Genomic DNA, 22,272 nt, shown 5'->3' on the forward strand with positions numbered 1-22,272 from the left:
AACATGTCTTATTGTTTGATGGGTTTTAGTACACGATGATGTTTTTTTTGCACTAGAGCGGAGTCAATTGTAGTCGGATCAATCTGTTATACAGATTATGGAATTCACTTCAAGCCTTGGTACCAATTTTCTACAAATTTACATTATCTTGTTTGATACACATTTAACGATTGCACTTGTATAGTCGTATTGAAAAAGACGGTTTAAATTTCATTCAATTAAATCAATCAATAAATGCATAAGCAGGTAGAAGACTGATGACTTAATTCGGGCTCACGCCGTCCTTTTTGTCCCACTTTTATACGCGTTCAAGTAACGCCCGGAGGAAATGAGAAGGTTATCGGTATCTAAATCCTCGCCGTGGGGTCCCTGAATTCCTAATAGATATATAAAATCCGGGGCGTCGTATAATTCAATTTCGGTCGGAGGAATGGTCGGACGGTCGGAGCAATTTATGTGTGGACACGGCAGGACGGTACGACGTGACGATAGCGCGCGGTCCGCACGTCGTTTCGGACGTGTCTGTGACTGCGGCCAGCTCGTCGGCAATTCGGCAAATATTTACACCGAAATCATACGGAGACATGTAGACCGCATGTCGCGTGTTAGAGACGCAGATATGTAATTCACTGCGGCTAACTGCCTCTGTGATTCGTTCGGTAAGGCAGGTATGTAATGGGTGCGTTGAGGGTTTAGTCCTTTAGTAAAAAAAAATCAAGTCTTACATCGTGAAATTACTGGGTTACACATTAATTTTCAAAGAGAGAGAGAGTGTCAGCACGGACAGAATGAACTTGTCAACTCTGTGATAAAAATCTATGGGTCGGCGCGCAAGGCGAGAGTCAGATGTTTTAGATTTTTATTACTTCAAGTAATCTTTATTTTACGATCTGCGAAGAATACATGATGCCATTTCTTCGCTCTCAGTATATATAGAAACAAGCACGTTCTCCGCGAAATACAGGTAACGCATTTGGGACACTAAGCGCTTTACCTAGGAAGAAGCTTTGAATTACGGTAAGCGTAGTACTGGGACCATAAGAATCCTCGAGTTGTGAACAAAGCTAACACAAGCCAGCGCTGTATCGCTTTACAGCTTACGCTTGAATTTATTCTCCAATATCTCTTTTCTAATTTACTTCTTCCGTTGAGCGAACGTGTTCTTAGAATGTGCCGGTATTTTCTGAAATTGCCGTATGTGTTTGGTTATTACACTAATATCGTGAAGATATCAACGGTATCGATAGTTTTTAATAATATAAAGCAATTTTGGAGATCATTAATAAGATCAAATAACTGTACATGTATTACTCCTTTACCCGCAAATGTGCGAACGTCGGTGGTCGAATAGGTAAGGTGCCTGGTTGTGTGTGGCGCAAAAATGGCACAGGTTCTAATCCCACCATGGCCATGTGACTATTTTCGAATTAATGTACATACGTTTGACAACAAACCGACGTTCTTACGGTAAGAGAAAACATCGTGAGGAAACCTGCACATTCAGGAAACTGGATGTGTAACTGTGTGATCCAATACGGTTTAGGTTTAGTTGAAAAAGTTACGGAGGTCAGACGGGAATCGCTTCATAAAAACCTCACTCACCAAGCATACATGTTCAAAGGCACACCCCGGGCTCCTCTCCAGAATGGTGAGGATGCAACTGGGACTAAGAGCCAGGAGGAAGAAGTGCGATAAAATCTGATTAAACATTAAATTATAACCCACGGTTTGAATAGAATAGAACAGGTTTATTTACAAAATTGGATACAAGGTATCACTTATTGACGTCAACATCACTTAAATCTTATTATAACTACTACCGCTTCCAAACCGCATCTGTAGAAGAAGCCAATCATTTTACGTCAATTTACAGTTTGCGATAAACGAAAAACGTTAAACGTAGTTAAACTTGTCAAGGCTAGTTAACTGTTTAAGGCTTTCTAGCCTTGTCAGTGCGCACGTGCAATGACAGTACACGTACGTCGTCAGAACATCGGTGATGACGACAAATGGTAACGCTCCCGACTCACAGACATGGTTTATTGCAGCGGTCGCTCGTATGGTTTATTGCAAGCACACTAAGTCGCTTGGGCGATAAGTCATAGAATTCGGATTTTCTTGTCTCAGTGTTAGTTAGTTTGTGTGTAGTTACACACAAAATGATTGAATTGAATTAAACACCTCGAGTTCAAGACAACAACCGTTTTATTCAAATATCCACCTCACGATAATAAATAACTACACAACATCTTTCCCTTAAAATATTTACTACAATATTACCCTTTACAAAAAAAAAAATGAAAATGAAACAACATAACTTTAACTTCTAATTATTTTCACTTGCCCATATAAAGATATTACCTACACCTAAATATTAAGTTTAGATTTATAAAGTATTTATATGTGATTAAAAAAACATGTAATTATAACTACACAACACTAACATTTGTAGACAGAGCCAATAGCTTGCTATTTTAATCACATCACGTGACAGAAGCCTCGTTTAATTGGTAATGGAATGAAAAAGAAACAGGATGTCTCATCACCAAACCAGTGCAATTTTGCTGTGAAACCAAAAGATATAACAATTATTAAGTGATATCAAGTATCCCATAATAATGAATACAATTTTTGAATTTGGAATTTAAAAAGTCAAATTTTGTAAAATCGCAGGCAACGAATAATGCAATTTTTAAAAAAGGCCTTTCACATCCATTTAATGCCATTTTCAATTACCCCCGAGACTCTTGAATTAAGAATAGCGCCATAGAAAGGCAAATTGTATTTTGCTTCGAACCTGTCGTCTGGCTTCTAAGACTAAGATAAAATCAATAATGCACATCTTGAACTGAGGATCCTCATCGTGGTAAAATTGGCGTGCTGCAAATCGGCTCGACGGATAAAATAAGTTGATTCACTTTATTACTGCTATTATTGAAGATGAAACTAATCGTAATGCATTCATATAGTCACATCTATATCCGCTATGGAGTAGACAGAGCCAACAGTAATTTTCCTAAGATATAACTTGTTTTTCAGAACGAAGTCATGACACAGCCATTCAGTCTTTTCATGAAAGTCAAGTCAGACAAAATATTGACTATGTATGACTATATGTATGTATGTGAAGTCATAACGAAGACCGGCAGTCCGAAAAATATCTCTCTTTTTTCCGTCATATTTCCTTCAACATACAACGGCATATAATTTGGCATACGTATAACATAGCTACTTGGTAATTTGTCTTGTAAAAACCCTTAACGTAAGCAATTTTTAAAAGCATCAAATTAAAAAAGGTGAGTCAAATATTTTGTGGAATAAATGTTGAAAATTCGCAAACATAACCTAGCTTTTAATAGCTTTAAGAACATTTAAAAAGACATTACAGGCAAGTAATTCCAGGCAATTTTGGAAAGCACCTAAAACCGCGTCATTTCAAACCGCATTTAGCTATCTGAATATGCAAACACAAAGCCAAGTGAAAATTGGGTCTCTTTAAACCGATAAAGTATGGTGACACGAATGTCCCGCTGCCGTATCAACGTACTGTGCCAAAGTAAGCCGATTTAGTGCTAGTTTTGGGCTTGAATTGCTCGTTAGTTAAAAAGATAGCCGTATTCCAGCCCTATTTTGAGAATATTAGGGAATTCAGCAAGGAGTTTAAACTATTAGAGCTGTCAAAGGCTTAATTCACGTTATTCACATGTTCATTTTGCATTACTCCTCCCGAAGTTAGTCTAAGTTACATCCTCACCTCTCTGGAGAGGAGCGCCTTTGACTATGATTTTGGTTTGAGTAAGTCAGATTTTTATAGGGAGCGTTTTCCGTGTGACCACTGTCACTTGAGCCGGGAACTCGCAAATATTATATACCTTAACTAAAATATACAAAGTATATAAAAAGTAGTTAAGAGACAAAGACCTCGTTTAGTAACTTTAGAGACCAAAGACCTAACTTTAAGCCTTTATCAGTTTTAAACTTTAGAATTTTAGTCATATCCAATATCAATTTTGTAGTGAAACCACGTCTCTTTATCCCATAAATTATGGCGACACGAGTGGGTAGCTGGGAATAAACTCAGAGCAAGTTGTCGGAATATGAATTAAAATGCGTACTGCTGTATAACATTGGAGTAATTGAATCGCCCAACGAATGTAAACACAAAAATATTTTAATTTGATATAGAAATTAATTTATTTTCAAAATGGGATACATAGTAATGACGTCAACATAACTTATCTAATTATATAAATAGAACCGCTACTAAAATGTAGAAGAAGCGGCGGAACAAACTACACTGATGAATCGTATAGACCATGCAAGTCGACTTCTAATTTATTCTAAAACGTAGGCAGATTTAGAAGATTCAAATCTAAATTGTCATAATTTTACGCCTCTAAAACCGAAGAACTATTTACATTCGGCGCACTTGAACATTGAAACCACGACACAAAATTGTTGAAACATGAAAATATGTTGCCAGCTGTAAACATCACAGGATCGTGTGTACCTTTGTACTCTATTGAAACCTGACTACCAACTTTCATATTAGACGGTACCGTGCAACTTAACTGTGGAACTATGTGCGATCAGCCTTATTCTATATTCAACCCGTCCGAATGTCAGAACGGCGATACTAAGCGAGTGTTGAATAGTTGTGCTGCTGTAGAAATATCGCGGAATCGTGGCATAGTGTATTGCCGGTACGGTCGCCTGAAGAGAAGTTTGAACCTCTACGGTCGTCATATTGCTCTGCAGGCGACTGTACATGCAGGAAACACATAACTATCTGGATATATTGACACGATTATAGCAATGTGGTGATCCATGTGTATCGAGATAAGTTATTGCCTGCAGTAAGCCGATACCTTGGCACTCAAGTTCTCAACTTTCATATAAGACATTCTCTATGGCACGTGCATTGTGTTCTGTGTTTTTGAAAGTACATTTTCCCTATAGTTTAATTCATATTTGGTGTATAGGTACTCTATGCAAGTGCAGTTGTTAAAGACCATTTATGCAGCGGGATGGTACCTTGATCAAATCGAAGACGTTCTAGCAAAAGTTAAGGTCAACAGTACCCGAAACCGGCGAGCTTGCATGAAGAGAGTTATGAATGTGGAAGCGAAAGAAGTATGCAGGGATCGTAGAAAGATGTGGTCTCTGCCTACCCCTCCGGGAAAGAGGCGTCATATGTGTATATACGTATGATAAATGGATATCGTTTATATATTCCGCTATTTTGTTAAAATATTTACATTCTAATGACTTCATAAAACACAGTTAAAATATTAATCTAAAACTTACAAAACGAACTTAATTATTTCTGTAAAATTTCATATGAATTAATTTCATAACAATGTATTATTTCATCCACATTTCTATTCTAAGTTTGAATTATTGTTAAGTTAAAGTTATTGAAGTATATGCTGCAGTGCAGTTTGTTACCCCTTCTTCTGCACTGAAGCTTTAGAAGCGGCAGTAAATTAAGTTTAAAGTAATTTTTTAACGTCAACCGAAACGTTAAAATGTCCCATAAAAATGAAAAAAAAATAGTAATTTTTTTAATCTCTCAATATCTAAAACAAAGAACAGCTTCAGCGCTATGAGACGTTGAAGTTAGTTCAGTTACTTTAATAAACAGTTGTAAAAATAAAAACTAACATCTCTATGTTAGTTTTTAACAAAAGACAAGGAAGAGCTAGACAAAGATCGAGAAAGTTCCAGTGTGTCCAGTCCGAGAAACGAGAACAAAGGATTTGCAACTTACATGTTTTAATAGCGGCGGCACTTAGCGTTTATTACGTCGTCTATGGCTGACTCTAAAAGCCTAATCTAGGAAATTAACTGTGGTTTTTATTAACAAATATGTCAACAATACAATACTTTGCAAATTATATTTATTTGAAGAAACATACATTATGAATATGTTGAGCAAAGGAGGACTTATCGCTAAGCAATCTCTTCCAGCCAACCTTTGGGTAGTGAAAGGTAAAAACCTGAAACCGGGAAGAATACTTGCAGTACATTTTTAACGAGTGAAAGTTTAGCTAAACGCCACCTACAACAGAAAACTGGTTTTTCACAAATCCCACGAGAACTATAGTTTTTACCGGGATGAAAAGTCCCTTCTCCAGACTCTTAATTGTAAATGTTTATGCAAAATTCCAATAAGTGTCGTTCAGTAGGTAATGCGTGAAGAGACAAAAAAAAAAAAACTTTTTACAATATTAGTTAGTATTAAGGATGACGTATCACTGAATCAAATATAATCGCTGTGTGCCGTTTTTCTTTCACAACGAATTTAATTGCTATACTCGTACAGCATTCAAACGCTAAAAGCATCATGGTGGCCTTTGTGCCTAGAACGGGTCTTGTTAATAAAATATTTTGATGGAGTATATTGCTTATGAAATTCTGTAGTCAATTTGACGAAGCGAGTAGGTGACAAACAATTGCTGATTTTCTATAGCTTTTTGACCATGCATGTAGCTAAAATCTGTTTTTTTTTTAATTAAACTTCATAAATAAATTTTACAGATAAAATTCAATTTGAAAATTTATTTATTTATTTATAAACTTTAATTAATCGGCATAAATTAATTAAACTGCAGGATATGGAATAAATTATTAAATAAATTACTGTCACAATTAAATGAAGACAATATTATTACAACCCTGTTGTTTCCGTGCTCTGCGTTCCGTGTCGTCGTCGCGTGCACATGCAGATAAACGCGTGGCATTCAAAAACAAACGTTTGCGCGGGGCTTAATTGAAATAATATTCCTTTGTCCGCGGGCCAAAGGAGATTGAGGGCAGGACATGCGGCATTTTTGTTGTTTTTCCTCCCGCCAAATGAGAAATACTTCCCTCTTTGTGATATACGACGCCCACCGTCCGATTACGGCCAAATAAAAAAAAACAGGCACCAAACTTCCTAAACAACATATTTACGGAGCTTTTGTGGATTTGTTCGAGTGTGATTGTATTGTCGCCTTATGAAATAAGGTAATGATGATTGATTATATGAGCGAAATCATCTTTTTTTGTTTGTTTGTTGGTTCCGCGTCCGAGAACTTCTATAGAAATACGTAAAGAGCAGTTACGTCATTGTCCCAAGCACTAATGGTCAGTCATCAGACGTACAGATCAGCCAATGTTTTACAAAATTCCGTTTAGTTCCAGATACTAAATATTTATTGACATTTCAACTCTATGCTCTGTAAATTTGCATGAAGTTATTTGCAAATTTCCTATTGTACGTCTGATCATGTTCAGAACCTCAAACGGCGTTCCTTATCTTTGAAATGCAAGAGTAAAGACACCTCTCCATTAGTTTGGATACGCTATACCTAGGAATGCACTGAATCGACTTGGTATAGATTTCTGATCTACTAGAAATAAATCAAATAGCTCAAGATGGCTACCAAATGCTTAATCTTAATTTTATTTGGCAAAATCTGTGTGATGTTTTTTAAAAAATCATAGTTGCCATATTTTATTTAAATTAAGAAATCAGGAAGATTATAGAACCTCAGGGCCCGAAACTCAACAACTGATGATATAAGTGAACATAAAAAGATTAGAACCGAAGCACAAATGTTACGAAGAGATCACGACCCTCAGCAACTAAGTACGGCATTAGAAGAACTTAGCGTAGCTTTTATAGCCGCACTCTTCTATGAAACTCCAGCCTTACCGATCCGTGAGAACTGATGCAATAAGATGGGTTGGTTGTATGCAGAATGCCGCGTAACTACTACGATGTAGAACATAAACTGTAGTTAACTACAAGTTAGTTTGTATGCACGTAGCGAGTTGCATTGGCTTACAGTTCGAATAAATTAATGAACGCATTCTTAATACGGGGAAACTTCAATCATTGTTATATTTAAATTATAGTTTATTATTCAGTTCAGGATTAATATATGTATTAATACATGTATCAAGATTTTATTCAGCGAAACCAAAATAATAAATCCGGGTTAATAAATGAAAAAGCAGCATTCAACCTCCGTACCATGCGCGCCGCCGTTTTTATCGCGCGAAAAAACTATCGTTGTTTCGCTTTTATTATGACATGAAACGGGACAGCCATAGTACGATAAATACGGCGTCGCGCGTGTCATGCTAGAGGGCAGAAGTCCAAATTTAACTCTAACCTTGGGGCATGGATCCGAGGGGCACAAAGACAAATTTAGATGTAGTCAATGTCAGGGACTTGTCCATATGCTTTATATTTGTATGATCAGGCCACGTTCTTCTGTCGTTGACTGTACGATGTGCTAATAATACAGTTTGATTTTGATTCCAAGTGACGACTTCGAATCAAATGTTGTGTTCGCCTTTTCGCCATGGAGGTAATCAAAATAATTCTGAATCATTAAAATGCAGAACAACTAATAACATTATGCAGATAAAATCTGTCGTTAGTCACTGCGTGTATGGAAAATCCGGATTAGTTATCGATGTGATTTCAGCCAGTGTGCAAATTACCTTATTACATTGATAACGTTTCCACGTTAATTTGTCGTTATTAATTTTCATATTTTACAGTTCGCAGCGTAGACACTCCGTAAAATTCATTAAAAAGTTAGGTATTACTATACCATCTGTGAATTATTTCCATCGGAGATGTCCGGTTTATGCGTAAAGACAAACGGTAAGAGAGTGCCTAATTAATTTAAAACCAAGAATCTTCGTTTATAATTTTCCAACACATCAATTGAAAGAAATTGAGCAATCTTTTATTTTTCGCATACTTTAGATATGACATGCATTATACTTAAAGAGAATATTTTTCATTCCGATAATATCAATTTCACTCATTGACAGATATTATGACAGGGGATCTCGTAAAGTAGGCGAATATTCGGCATTCGTATCCCAAGTTGATATACCGCTGAGATATTATTAGGGTTTTGGAGTTATCATGCCATATGGGGTAAGAGTTAGAAGCCAATATTTCTAAGAAGGCTATGAATTTAACAAGTCTAATAAAGAGAGAAAAATTGCGCCAAAAAAGATAGGGAACAAAAGTTACTGACAAAAAGTTTAACAAGTGGGAAAAGATAAATATATTTTATATGAACAATATCGAGAAAGAGATAAAATAAATGTTCATGTCAATTTCGATAAAAAAAAAATATATATTAAATAAAAAAATTTAAAAAAATATTAATTACATTGAGAGTTTTCAATATACCAAGTAGATATTCAAAAATAAATGTTTTGCAAAATCTATTCAAAGAGAAAGGTTAGGTATATACCGTTACATGAGACAAAATCTTTGAAATCTTAACATTTAACGGCTGAAATATCCCGTTAAATGTTAAGAGAGAATAAAAATCACCTCAGTTAGGCAATAACTTGGTCCAGTGTCAATAAACCACCAATAAAAACAATTTTAATAAGCTAACAAACATTCATATTTTGGGAGCTGCTCATTACACACAACCACTGCCCAATTAATACACTAATGAATGCCGATATCAAAATGTGCAAATTAATATCATTTCAATCAATAATAGTCGGGGAATCTATGAATGCTCATAAGGTTGTTTAATAACTGCGATCATGATCGTGTGGCGAAGTGGCCGAAGGGATTGAAAATGAAAATAGGATTAATTTAAATGCTAATCTAAATGATGCAACAAGGCCCGAAGGTAAATTATGTTTATGGTTAATTAAGATAACATGTAATGTTAGGAGCGCCGGTGGTATGATCGGTAAGATGCCCGATAAACATGTAATCAGCAAAGGCACAGGTTCAAATCCCGCCGTACCTATGACTATATTCGAATTTATGTATATAAGTTTGAAAACCAACAGCTGCTCTTACGTTCAGGCAACTGCATGTGTAACCATGATGATCTATGATCCAATATGACTAAGGTTCCTGCAAAAGTTGCGGAGGTCAGATAAGAGACGCATTACTGTAACAAAATTAATAAAAAAAAAAAGTAGAATTTGAATCCATGGTCAAAGGCATACCCGGGCTCCTCTGCAGAGTCGTGGCGATGCAACCAGGTCTATAATCAGGAGAAAGAGAAGAAAAATGAAAAACCTTTGAGGTGTTTGAAAATGTTTAATATAAATATAAATAGAGGCACCCTGCCTAAAAGGCGCACCCCGGGTTCCTCTCCACAGCGGTGGAGGATGTAACTGGTAACGCTAATAGAAGGCACTACATGTAACATCTAATACAGACCAAAATCTGGGGCATACCGAAGCCTGGCCGACGACGAGTCTCCTAGTTTAAAATCTATATTAATGGTATACAATGGGCACAATAACAAGATTTCGATTAGGCTTCTTTAAAGTACCGGTAGCGTTGATGGGTTTGAATTCTCAAGTCATGATTATCATGATGACCAAGTTTTAAAGAAGTAGTCCTTTATGGTTCATTGAGCAAGGAGATAATAAGCAATATGAACGACCCCAATGTTCAAATAACAGCGTTTATAAACAATAGACGGATAGCTATTGAGCATATTTCGCAATCAATGAATAGGAATGTTAAACTCTATGTTGGCCAAGGGCGTATAGTTTCCTAGATGGCTGTAATTGCTTAATGCTTACAATGCTACTAAATGTTGTTGAGAAATTTAATATTTCTTGAAATATTGAACGAATTTGAAAAGAAAGTGTAAGAAAATTGAACGCGAGCTTTATAATAAAGAATGTAAGAAAACTAGTAAAGACTGGAGCAAGAAGTTGACAACGGCCAAAATCAAAAAAAATTGTTGGTAGGTTGGTTTGTTTATAGCTTTTGAATCTCTGATAAACTACATATAATTAAAACTAAAGGACACCTGCGGCTCCGCCCGCGTATAGCGAAAAATAACCATAATAAGTAAAAGTAAAGAGAAAACAAACAAACAGAAAAACTTACTTTCGCATTTACAATATTAGTTGGAATTTTAAAGATGTATATATACCATTCAAAAATGTTTATTTAAAAATAAAACTGTGCTCATTTTCAAAGCTATTCAAGCACATAATCAATTCTTTCAAAGCTATTTCGAAGAATTACAAATTGTGGCTAAATCATAAGTCTGCTAACATTAAACTGATTCCTAGAATAGCTTGCAGCGAACACTTTCGGCATAAAAATTTAAACGCTTTACTATTGACGGACATGATGTGAAAATTGTAGCTATTTGTAGCAAGAGATCAATACTTAAGCTTATTCACTACATTCAGCGTTACGAATTGGCCATTAGATAAGAAAAAAAACTACACTAATGATAAGGAGGTCTTATATAATCGTGCTTTAATTTTGTGAAATCAATATTTTTGTTCACTAGTAATCTGTTACGGAAGTTATATAAATGAGGGATTATAATGTAACTTCTAGTACTATGCTAGTTTATCATTTGATCAATTCAAAAGATAAAAAAAAAATTAAAAATGTGAACATTTATAAGCAATGTCACCAAACAAGTATGTGCAAAAACACGTGTGCATACGAGTATTTTACAAAAACGACAACATTCACAAAAATATGTATGTTGATAGTAAAACGCAATTTCAGCACTTAGTATTACGAGTCCGCACAACGGTATAAATGGAGATATTACGCGGGGAACAACTAAACATGGCCGGCTTACCACCTACCGGTAGCATTAATTAAAAATAACCGCCAAGTTGCGCTTCCAACTAATGGAATGGAAGCTCTGTCCGCTACCAACTTCAGAGCAACTCTTAAATGTAAATAAACTAATTTCACTCCGTTTCGGTGACACAGTGCCGTTTTGTTTGTTTCGTTCGTTTGCGGTTGGACGTTACGGAATTGTGAATTTTCAGCTGCTTTTAATCCATACGTATGTATAATAAAATTGTAGCTTAATTGATTGTACTTGAAATATATTGAGGAATATGACGAACAACAGCAAAAAAATATGATATTTTTAAATTGTCTCTGTCCGTATGTTTGTTTATACTCGCATCGAAAACTATTGCTTCGATTTTAATGTGGTTTTCTCTGACGTGTTAAGCTTGGTACAAAAACTGGTATACAAAATATTCTCCCTCCACCCCTCTAATGGGCAATACAGGGGGTCAGCTCTTGTGTATTGGTAAATAAAGTCGCAGTTAACAGCTAGTTACTTAATGAACGTTTAATTTCGACCAATTATAGCTATCACATGACGAATATCGCCAGGCACAGCAATCGAGCACCAATTTGGTTGCCGACGTGGAAATCTTCCGGTGAGCTGCCAAATTACCGAGCGATGCAAATGCCTATGCAACTCTGTCCATTGGCACCGGCAAGGCCAATTAAAACCTGTGCTGCTGTGATCAAAGAACAGTGTGCGGACCTGAGCCGTGTGGTTTTCGTCAGTCAGTAGAGATAAATTAAAATCAATCCATCTCTTAGTTTGCGTAAATACATCATCTAGTCTTTATTCCTTACGGCATAAAGTGTCAAATACTGGAAGGCTACCTTCAGCTGTTTGGCTTAACGACAGAAATTAGATTCAAAAAGTGACAGATTGCTAGCCCATCACCCATAAGAGGAATTCCAAGTTAATAAGCCTTTCTTTTGATTGACTTTTACAATATACACGGTAAGAGAAGCAGCTGGCAGATATAACGTTTTTTCGGGAACCACACGCCACCTTGTAATAGATGTCGCATTAACTGAACTTAATAATAAAATGCATCAGAGATTTGCACGACTGATGATCTTAAATTTTTCTTGCGTAATCTTTTAACAGTATCATTTAAATGCTGTCCATAGCCGACACTTTTCGCTTCACTTTGAACAGCAAATGTAATCAATACGTTTGTAGCGAGAGACGGGTGTGCCGTCAAAAGACCAATACGCCATTGAAGATATTAGTTTGTTGTGTAAAATGCCAGTGTTGGTGTCGAGCGTAACCGCAAACTTGAAATCAAACCGTTGGCGTATATTCTCTCAACGCGAACTTTTAATTGCGGCTCCCAGTTATACACAGTTCATATCTGTGAGAAAATTCGTGTTAGAGTTTAATGAATTTTGTACAGCGAAATTCGGCGGTATTCACGGAATGGTTATGTAGGTAAGTAATATTGCCTCGTGAGGGAATTAAGGAACCTTGCAAAGGTTAAATAAGTTGGTGGTGCACCCGCATTGCTTTGCTGTATAAAGTCATTATACAGACTGACCAAGGTCGCATTGCTTCATTTCTAGGTTGGTTGGTAGTGCGGTTTTTAGTGCTTCTTTTTCCTGCTTTTGTAATTTCGTATCTTTTATTTGAATTAATTTTTTTTGTAATTTCAAATATATCATTGTTTCATAGTCCTGTCAACAAGGATGTGTGACATGACGATTTTGTTTTTTTTTTTCAACTTGCTCGTATGTCACAAGGCTTATAACTTTATTTGTCAGTCATGACAATAAGGTCTTTTTATTCACACAAATATTTCAAATTAATAGCAAATGCATAACAGACATAAACTTTTATAAAACAAAAATTGCAATCTCAATTCACGTTATTCACGCCGCCTCCCGACAAAGCTCATGCAATATGGGCCAACGAATCTTTTTCAACATTAAAACGAAAGGATGTAGGTCAATGAATGAATGAATGAAAAACTCTTTAAATATAATAAAACATCATGTATGAATATTAAAGGCTTATAAACGCGGGATTATATTTTCAGACGATTTGCCAACAACCTGTTTGTATATCTGTATCTCGATTCATTTTTAAGCTGTTCAGCTAAACGCGGCCTTCAAATCTCTGCCTACTCCGCACGGGAAAAAGACGTTCGAAATGTAGGTACATTATGAAAAGTACAATATAAAGAAGAACGTAGGCGCTATATATATTTTTATACAAAAACTATTATACAAAATGAGATATTGAGCTTAGTGGAGTCGTATCATAAAATACGGCGATGTCAAGTACATCTGTCACATTATACATGCCACTGATAACAATGAGATGCCTAGGAATGGCGGCATTATGCGAACGGCTGAATAATAATAGGCCCAAATGATGTATAGAATTTATAGTGCAGACCTTATGATCAAAGTGAACGTTTATGTGATATGTCATGATAGTAGTCTTTGAGCCGACAAAGCTCATGCAATATGGGCCAACGAATCTTTTTCAACATTAAAACGAAAGGATGTAGGTCAATGAATGAATGAATGAAAAACTCTTTAAATATAATAAAACATCATGTATGAATATTAAAGGCTTATAAACGCGGGATTATATTTTCAGACGATTTGCCAACAACCTGTTTGTATATCTGTATCTCGATTCATTTTTAAGCTGTTCAGCTAAACGCGGCCTTCAAATCTCTGCCTACTCCGCACGGGAAAAAGACGTTCGAAATGTAGGTACATTATGAAAAGTACAATATAAAGAAGAACGTAGGCGCTATATATATTTTTATACAAAAACTATTATACAAAATGAGATATTGAGCTTAGTGGAGTCGTATCATAAAATACGGCGATGTCAAGTACATCTGTCACATTATACATGCCACTGATAACAATGAGATGCCTAGGAATGGCGGCATTATGCGAACGGCTGAATAATAATAGGCCCAAATGATGTATAGAATTTATAGTGCAGACCTTATGATCAAAGTGAACGTTTATGTGATATGTCATGATAGTAGTCTTTGAGGTAACGCGAGATTACATTCCCTGTGCTTATTCAGTGTTTGGATGTTATTTTAAATTAACAATCTTGAATAACAAAACGAAATGAGAATTAAGGATATCAATACAATAATTCGAATCAATTTCTCAAAACTCGCAAAAATTTCTTTCTTAGAAAACGCAAAATTTTCGTACTGGCCATTTAGCGTCAAATGTCATTTTTTCTATGACAGTTCTGTGTAAAACTTTTAAATCAGATTCTAATCTATGGTTCAAGGATCTTCATCTTCCTCCCGACATTTATACCAGTTTCATCCTCACCTGTCATCAATATGTGCCTTTTGTCCCTAGATTGGTAAGTTTTCACAGCTTACAATATTTCCATGAGACTTATGGGAAGTCACTGATCGTCACGACACAGGGAACTAGTGTGGCGGACAGTGATACTGTTATTTTGTTAAATGTATTTTTTGTGCTAAATAAATATTTCTTTCTTTCTTTCAAAACTATACTAGTACTACCCAAACATACAGTGACGCATTAAATTAAAGCCAATACAAAAACCAAACGGATTAATATCGATTACCATTCAAAAGATAATTAGCGAACGCATTCACGTGTTGTACAGCTAACTGTATGTCAAGTTACCCTGCACTAAACTCAAATTCGGTGGTAGAGGCAAATTCGCAGTGTATTTGGGTAGGTTGATATGCTATTGACCGTACAGCAGATGACAGATAATCAGAAGAGATAGAGGCTTCACGGGCCGGCCCCAAATTAATTAAACCGAATTAGTGTCGTATACCGTGTCATTGATAACACTGTGATAATAGACCCTGGCGCTTATCGATGGAACTGACAGATAACAGAGTTGTCGTGATAATAATTTATCATCGAACTTAAAAATTAAATCACACATAGTTTGGGCACACATAAGAGCGATACGGTCTTATGCCTGATGACCTGACTCACCCAATCCAGGATCCATGGTCACAGCCATACCGGGCTTCTCTCCAGCGTGGTGAGGATGCAACCGGGACTAAAGCCAAGAGGAAGAAGCACATGGAGATCTTTTCTATTCACTAGAACACTACACATGACGAATTACTTACAGAAATATATTTTTACCCGCTGTGTAAGTTGCCTTCCTATTAGCAATATTACAGTTTCAGTTACACAAGTTGAATACAGCAAAGAACGAAACGAACGCTCCGCAGATTCTTTTGTACCATCTGTATCTTGACTCATTTCGCTCGCGTTCACTCACACAATACCACTGAAGAGCAATAAGTACTAATCTTCATTTTGAATTACATCGTACGACGTCAATTGTTGCCGTTGAGGAAAATTTCAATATGGCTGTGGAATTGAAAGCCTTTCAGGGCTATCGAGATCGTGATGTACAATTAAATATATCGACGGTTGAAAGGCTAATTGTGGTAAGCGCCATTTTGTGAAAGCTGAGAAAAAGCGGTTTAAAGTTTTAATTTTTGGAAAAAAATTCGCTGTTAAAAAATGGCTTGACCGATTTTGATAAAATTAATACAGTATATTTATAAGGTTAAAAAGTACGTAAAACCATTATTTCTGTTACTATTTAGCAATATTTCAGTAATTTTATGGCGCTTACATCAAAATGACACTTTTCCAGGGAAAGGCAAAATGGGTTAAATGCTTGAAATGAACAAATAACTTGACAGCAAAATGAGTCAAATGCTTGAAGTGAACAAATAACTGGACAGCAAAATGGTTCAAGCGCCCATCCCATGTAATACAAAATAATTGAAAATGATTTAAATGCCATGTAATTTTCAACACTAAATTGATATTTCAGTTTAAAAGACAAAATAATACAAAAAGAAAATTGAGCAATTGAAACAAACGGCATGCCAATAGAAAGGTGATCATGACTTTAGGTTCTTGTCATCAATACAATAATTTTTTTAACATTTAATAACGGTTATTTTTAAATAAAACAAAAAAGAAATCCTTATATGAGGATTCGAGTGCTTGTGTCAGGATAAACGGAGCGCACACTGAGTGGTTTAAGATTGAGAAAGGCGTTACGCAAGGATGTGTTGCGTCACCGGAACCGTTCAACCAAAGAGTCTGAAAGTGGATTAAGGATGAGTGAGTTACTCATCAAATGTCTGCTCTATGCCGACGATCAGGTTATACTGGCGTCATCAGCGGAGGAGTTACAGCAGATGGTAAACTGTATGCATGAAGCTTTAAAAGAGAACGGAATGAAAGTGAACGTAAGTAAAACTAAAACACTGGTTTTTGAAATGGAAAAAGAAATGACAGCATGTAATATTTTGATTGGAGGAGAAAAAGTTGAGCAAGTGAAAGAGTTTGTATATCTAGGATTAAAGTTTACATCAGATGGCAAGTGTAATAGTGATATTGAAAGGAGAGTGAATGCGGGGAACATGGTGAATGGAGCTTTGCATGCCTTTATGAGCAGTCAGAAACTACCCAAAAAGGCTCGGTTGGCTGTGCATAGGGGCGTGTTGGTCCCGACATTAATGTTTGGAAGTGAAAGTTGGGTATGGCAAAAGAAGCACGAAAGCAGAATAAATGCAGTGGAAATGAGAGCGTTAAGGAGTATGATGGGTGTGAAATTGAGTGACCGGATAAGGAACAGCGTGATAAGGGAATGTTGTGATGTGAAAGAAGAAGTATTGACAGGAATAGAAAAGGGTATGTTGAGATGGTTCGGTCATGTGGAGAGGATGAATGAAAACAGGTTGACTAAGCAGATATACATGGAGAGTGTGGAGGGAAAGGTCGGAGAGGGAAGACCTAGACGAACGTATCTTGATCAAATTAAGGACATCCTGGTAAAGGGTCAGGTCAAAAGTACCCGAAACCGCCGAGCATGCATGAAGAGAGTTATGAATGTGGATGAAGCGAAGGAAGTATGCAGAGATCGTGGCAAGTGGAAACAGGTAGTCTCTGCTTACCCCTCCGGGAAAGAGGCGTGATTTAATGTATGTATGTATGTAGAAAGAAATGACAGCATGTAATATTTTGATTGGAGGAGAAAAAGTTCAGCAAGTGAAAGAGTTTGTATATATCTAGGATCAAAGTTTACATCAGATGGCAAGTGTGTTAGTGATATTGAAAGGAGAGTGAACGCAGGGAACATGGTGAATGGAGCTTTGCATGCCTTTATGAGCAGTCAGAAACTATCCAAAAAGGCTCGACTGGCTGTGCATAGGGGCGTGTTGGTTCCGACTTTAATGTATGGGAGTGAAAGTTGGGTATGGCAAAAGAAGCACGAAAGCAGAATAAATGCAGTGGAAATGAGAGCGTTAAGGAGTATGATGGGTGTGAAATTGAGTGACCGGATAAGGAACAGCGTTGTAAGGAAATGTTGTGATTTGAAAGAAGATGTAGTTACAGAAATAGAAAATAAAGGAGCATGCATGAAGAGAGTTATGAATGTGGATGAAGCGAAGGAAGTATGCAGAGATCGTGACAAGTGGAAAGAGGTAGTCTCTGCCTACCCCTCCGGGAAAGAGGCGTGATTTTATGTATGTATGTATGTACAACTTCGTTAACCGCCGGCGTTTGACTGACGCCGAAGACGCGCGCGAGCGCGAGCGAAACATGCCTCGGTAGCGCACACAACACGATAACTACCTACATCGTGCAACAAAATGTGTCAAACGACATGCGTGTGTGGGGCGATGGAAAACAAAAACGGCTAAGCGACGAACATCAATATTATCTTAGAAATCAAAATGGGTCAAGCGACCATATCCTATAAAAAGCGAAAAGGCAAATTGGCGCAATCGCCTCTGATTTTCAAAATAGTATGATGCAATGTAATCCATACGCCTTGACACAAAAATTATGATAAAAGTCAAAAAGGTTTAAGTGGCAGATCCACAAATTTACCCAAATCTTTGTCGTTTAGATCAATGACCGCCAAAATGAGACCCTTTTTTGCGGTTGTGTCAAGCGCCAAAAAAATGCTCAGAAAAATATGAGAGTGAGCCCAAACGATGGAGAAAAATTCGCTGATTCCAAATATGTATATAACTCAATATCTCAAAAAATGTCGCTTGACACAATTAGCCTTTCAACCGTCGATATAATAATAAAATAATACAATTATATATTTACTGCATTCCAAACGCAATCGTTCCGCCATTTTTTTTTATAATGGTATTTTGCTTGAACAGGAACAGTTATAGTAACACACCTGGATTGGTATAATGACATGAATAAACCTACTCCTATTCTAAAGTCCAGGAACCAGACCATGTAACCCAATATATATTATTTTCATTAGAAGTTTGGCTCTGCCTGATGGGAATCAATAAGATGTATGAAGTTAATGAGATGAATGAAAAAAATGATGATGAATAAGACGTATGAGTGAGAACACATTACTTATTACTTATTCACTCTTGGCTTGAAAATAGAGAAGCTGAGAGGAAATAATATTACGAGTAATAATATTACGCGTATTACTAAGAATTTATTCCTATTTTCATACATCCTTCGTTTGAACACACATATTTCATAAGCCACCTCGGAGAAGCTATTTTCTATAGTTCTGGCACGTGTCTCCGCGACACGTCTCACGCCTCATCCATTTTACTAGTAAAGGCATATTTCTTTTCATAAATAATTCTAGAAAATTCCCTTTATATTCCGTGATGCTTTAGCTAATGAGATGGTTTCCACAGAAAATTATTCGTGAAGCTTATATTCATTTTTTCAACTAATATGTACGCGGTTATTTAAATTTTGCTTTGCCCTCCGCATACGTTTATTTAAGTAAAATCGCGCTAGAAACTGAATTGAGATAAAATTCCTAGGTCTTCAAATTCTTAATCAAAACTTATCCGGTGACTGCTTACTTGCCAAAAAACCTAAGAATTAATTATTTACGATATTGTTTGAAAACGAATTAGCCTACTGCGCGAGTCGAAACTAATAGTATTTGTAGTGATTTATATAACTTAAAACATAGCTTAATTCATTGACTATAAGCACATTTCGAGCTCAGTTGGGCTACATTCCCAGCGTTCATGTTGGCAGAACAATAAATAGCATGTTTTTCCTTGGACATTACTTGTTCCCAGTTTGCGAATAAAGCGATTCAATTTACAAGGCGCATGTCTACGCTATAGCCGGGAATTTCTATTGCAATTTGTTTCTGGACCGTCCAGATGGTTGGCGGAATTCAGTTTTAGTCTTCCTAACGTCTTATAAAGAAGGAAATATGTATGTTACTCAGTTAACGATAAACGGAAAATATTGGATGATCTAATTTCTTTACCTTTTGTACCTACATACGTACAATGAGAGTAGGTAACCGATGTAGATGACCAATAAAACAAAAAAACAGCAACCAGAGACTATTTTTTATTTTATTATATTATATTCTACTTGTTTCCCAAAGGGAGGTATTATTATAAGAAATATGGTCATTGGTCGTACCAATAGTAGATCATATTTGATTACCAACGTTTACTATGCGTAAATCATTATCGAAATGTATCAAAGAGTTTGATCTAAGTTAAATGTTTACTTCTCTTATTTTACTTACGTAAATGTACTTCAGTTCAAAATCAGGTCTCAGGAGCTTACCTGTAAAATAATAAGAGTACCTATTACAAATTATGTCTAAAATTAAATCATGAAATATCGATCTTGGGTAAAAAATATCAATCAAAAATGTCGAAATAAAACACCTAATAATAAGTCTTTTAATATAACTATTGCCTTTGATAAAGTCTACTTAAAGTCATACATTTCAAGCCTTACAGATACCCTACTGACATGCTGTACACGTTAAGCGGTCTCTTATCAGTGCGAAAACTGTATGTACTACAAATTACACTCAGAGCTCATAAAAGACTTGCATTTGATCCTCAAATTCTAAATAAAAGAAGAAAACATAATGTGGCACCAATACAGGCCTTTAAAACAAAATATGCTCACAGACAATTCACCTATCAGTCAGCTCATTTGTACAATGTATTAAATAGTAAATTGAACACATATCAGATGAATAAGTATAATTGTAAAAAAACTGTTACTAATTGGTTAAAAACACAAAATTATGAGGAAGTCGAATCAATCATCTATACGTCTTAATAGGAAATATCTGTACTAATTAACTATCTACTAACTTGTATATTCACATATGTACAAATAAAATATAATAACTTTGATAACTTCACTATAACAAACGTACCATTTTGACTTATTACAAACAAGACTGTACCAAAATTTTTTACCTAAGACAACGAAAATGTTATAATTTCCCACAAACGACTGACATGCACTCGATATAAACAAGTTGGCACTTATTGTTACTTTTGTTATTTGTTCTATTTATATTTTATTGTAAATTATATATTTTTTTAGCTTAATACTATTGTTTATTGATGCCTTATAATTATTTAACTTACATATGTAATTATAGGACTACTTTAGAAGAGCGGAATCTCCAAACACATGTGCATTATGCATTTAAATGGAGCCTCCTGCCACTAATTTGTTACCCGCTTGTAAGTTACTTAATAAATTTTTTTTTCATTTTCATAAACGGACTTTATGTAACATACCTACGTACATTAATCTTTTGTTTATCCCTTACGAGGTAGCCAAAACAGAATCGAAAAATCTAAAAGACCGCGTTCATTTGTATGGCCTAACGATGGAATTGAGATTCAAATATTTACCTAAGCAGTAATATAGCTTACACATCAAGCAAGCGAAACCGCTAGTGGTAGCTAGTTCACACAAACACAACAAACCCGCGTACAAAACAACTTCTCATCTAATTCCGTGACATGCACGTTACATCTTGATTACGTCAGCCATCCGTCCGTATGTCTGCTAAGTCAATACGGACAATTAAACATTAATATGACATCAATCCTACCTATTATCGTTGGTAATCGAGTGGAGATTTATGTACATAGATTATATTGCAGAGCTTAGCCAAATGACATTTCAATACTGATAGCAATATTGGTGAATACGGTGTGATTTTCGCTGATCGGATCAAATGACTACGCAACCGAATACTCATCAGCATTAATGCGAACTAATATTGGTGTGCATAATCATGAACTTAGGTAATGCTAATGAAGCGATTAAACTTTTCGTTTTACGTAATCCATTTAATTATAGGGAGATAATTCGCACCTTATCCTACAAATATTATATATGCGAATGTTTGTGAGTATGTCAGTATGGATGTTTGTTACTCCTTCACGGAAAAAATACTGAACCGATTACGATGAATACTTTTTATCCCGATATTCCCGCGGGATTGATAGGGTTTGCTTGCGGAAGAAGTCGCGGGCGGTCTCTAGTTTATTACATTTTGGTGCCGTTTGGTTCTAGGCGCTAAAGAATAGGACCACTCCATCTCTTTCTCATAGATGTCGTAAAATGCGACTAAGGGAAAGGCATATAAATATGGGATTTTCTTGAAGGCGATGGGCTAGCAACCTGTCATATCTATTTGAGTTTCAATTCCATTTCGAAGCAGGTGAACGTGGCTTATCGGCCTTTTCAAGACTGTTAGCTCTGTCTACCCTGCAAAGGATATATATATTCGTGATAATATGTATGTATGTGACGCGGGGCACACAACCAAAACTATAATGGATTAGCTTTAATCGCGT

At 36.0% G+C, this 22,272-nt stretch overlaps 1 protein-coding gene across 3 annotated transcripts in view; it reads right to left on the reverse strand.

The window, feature by feature from the left end:
• LOC106143309 (furin-like protease 2) overlaps positions 1 to 22,272 on the reverse strand; it is a 242,167-nt gene that overhangs the window by 116,380 nt on the left and 103,515 nt on the right. The window contains exon 2 of one of the 3 annotated variants that reach the window (XM_060948389.1): positions 20,178 to 20,218. The exons of the other annotated variants lie outside the window; for them this stretch is intronic. The gene's annotated coding sequence lies outside the window, so the exon portion shown is untranslated. The remainder of the gene's footprint in view (positions 1 to 20,177; positions 20,219 to 22,272) is intronic. 3 annotated transcript variants of the gene reach the window in all.

This window comes from Amyelois transitella, chromosome 16 (genome assembly GCF_032362555.1).
Source record: "Amyelois transitella isolate CPQ chromosome 16, ilAmyTran1.1, whole genome shotgun sequence".
NCBI classification, from domain to species: domain Eukaryota; kingdom Metazoa; phylum Arthropoda; class Insecta; order Lepidoptera; family Pyralidae; genus Amyelois; species Amyelois transitella.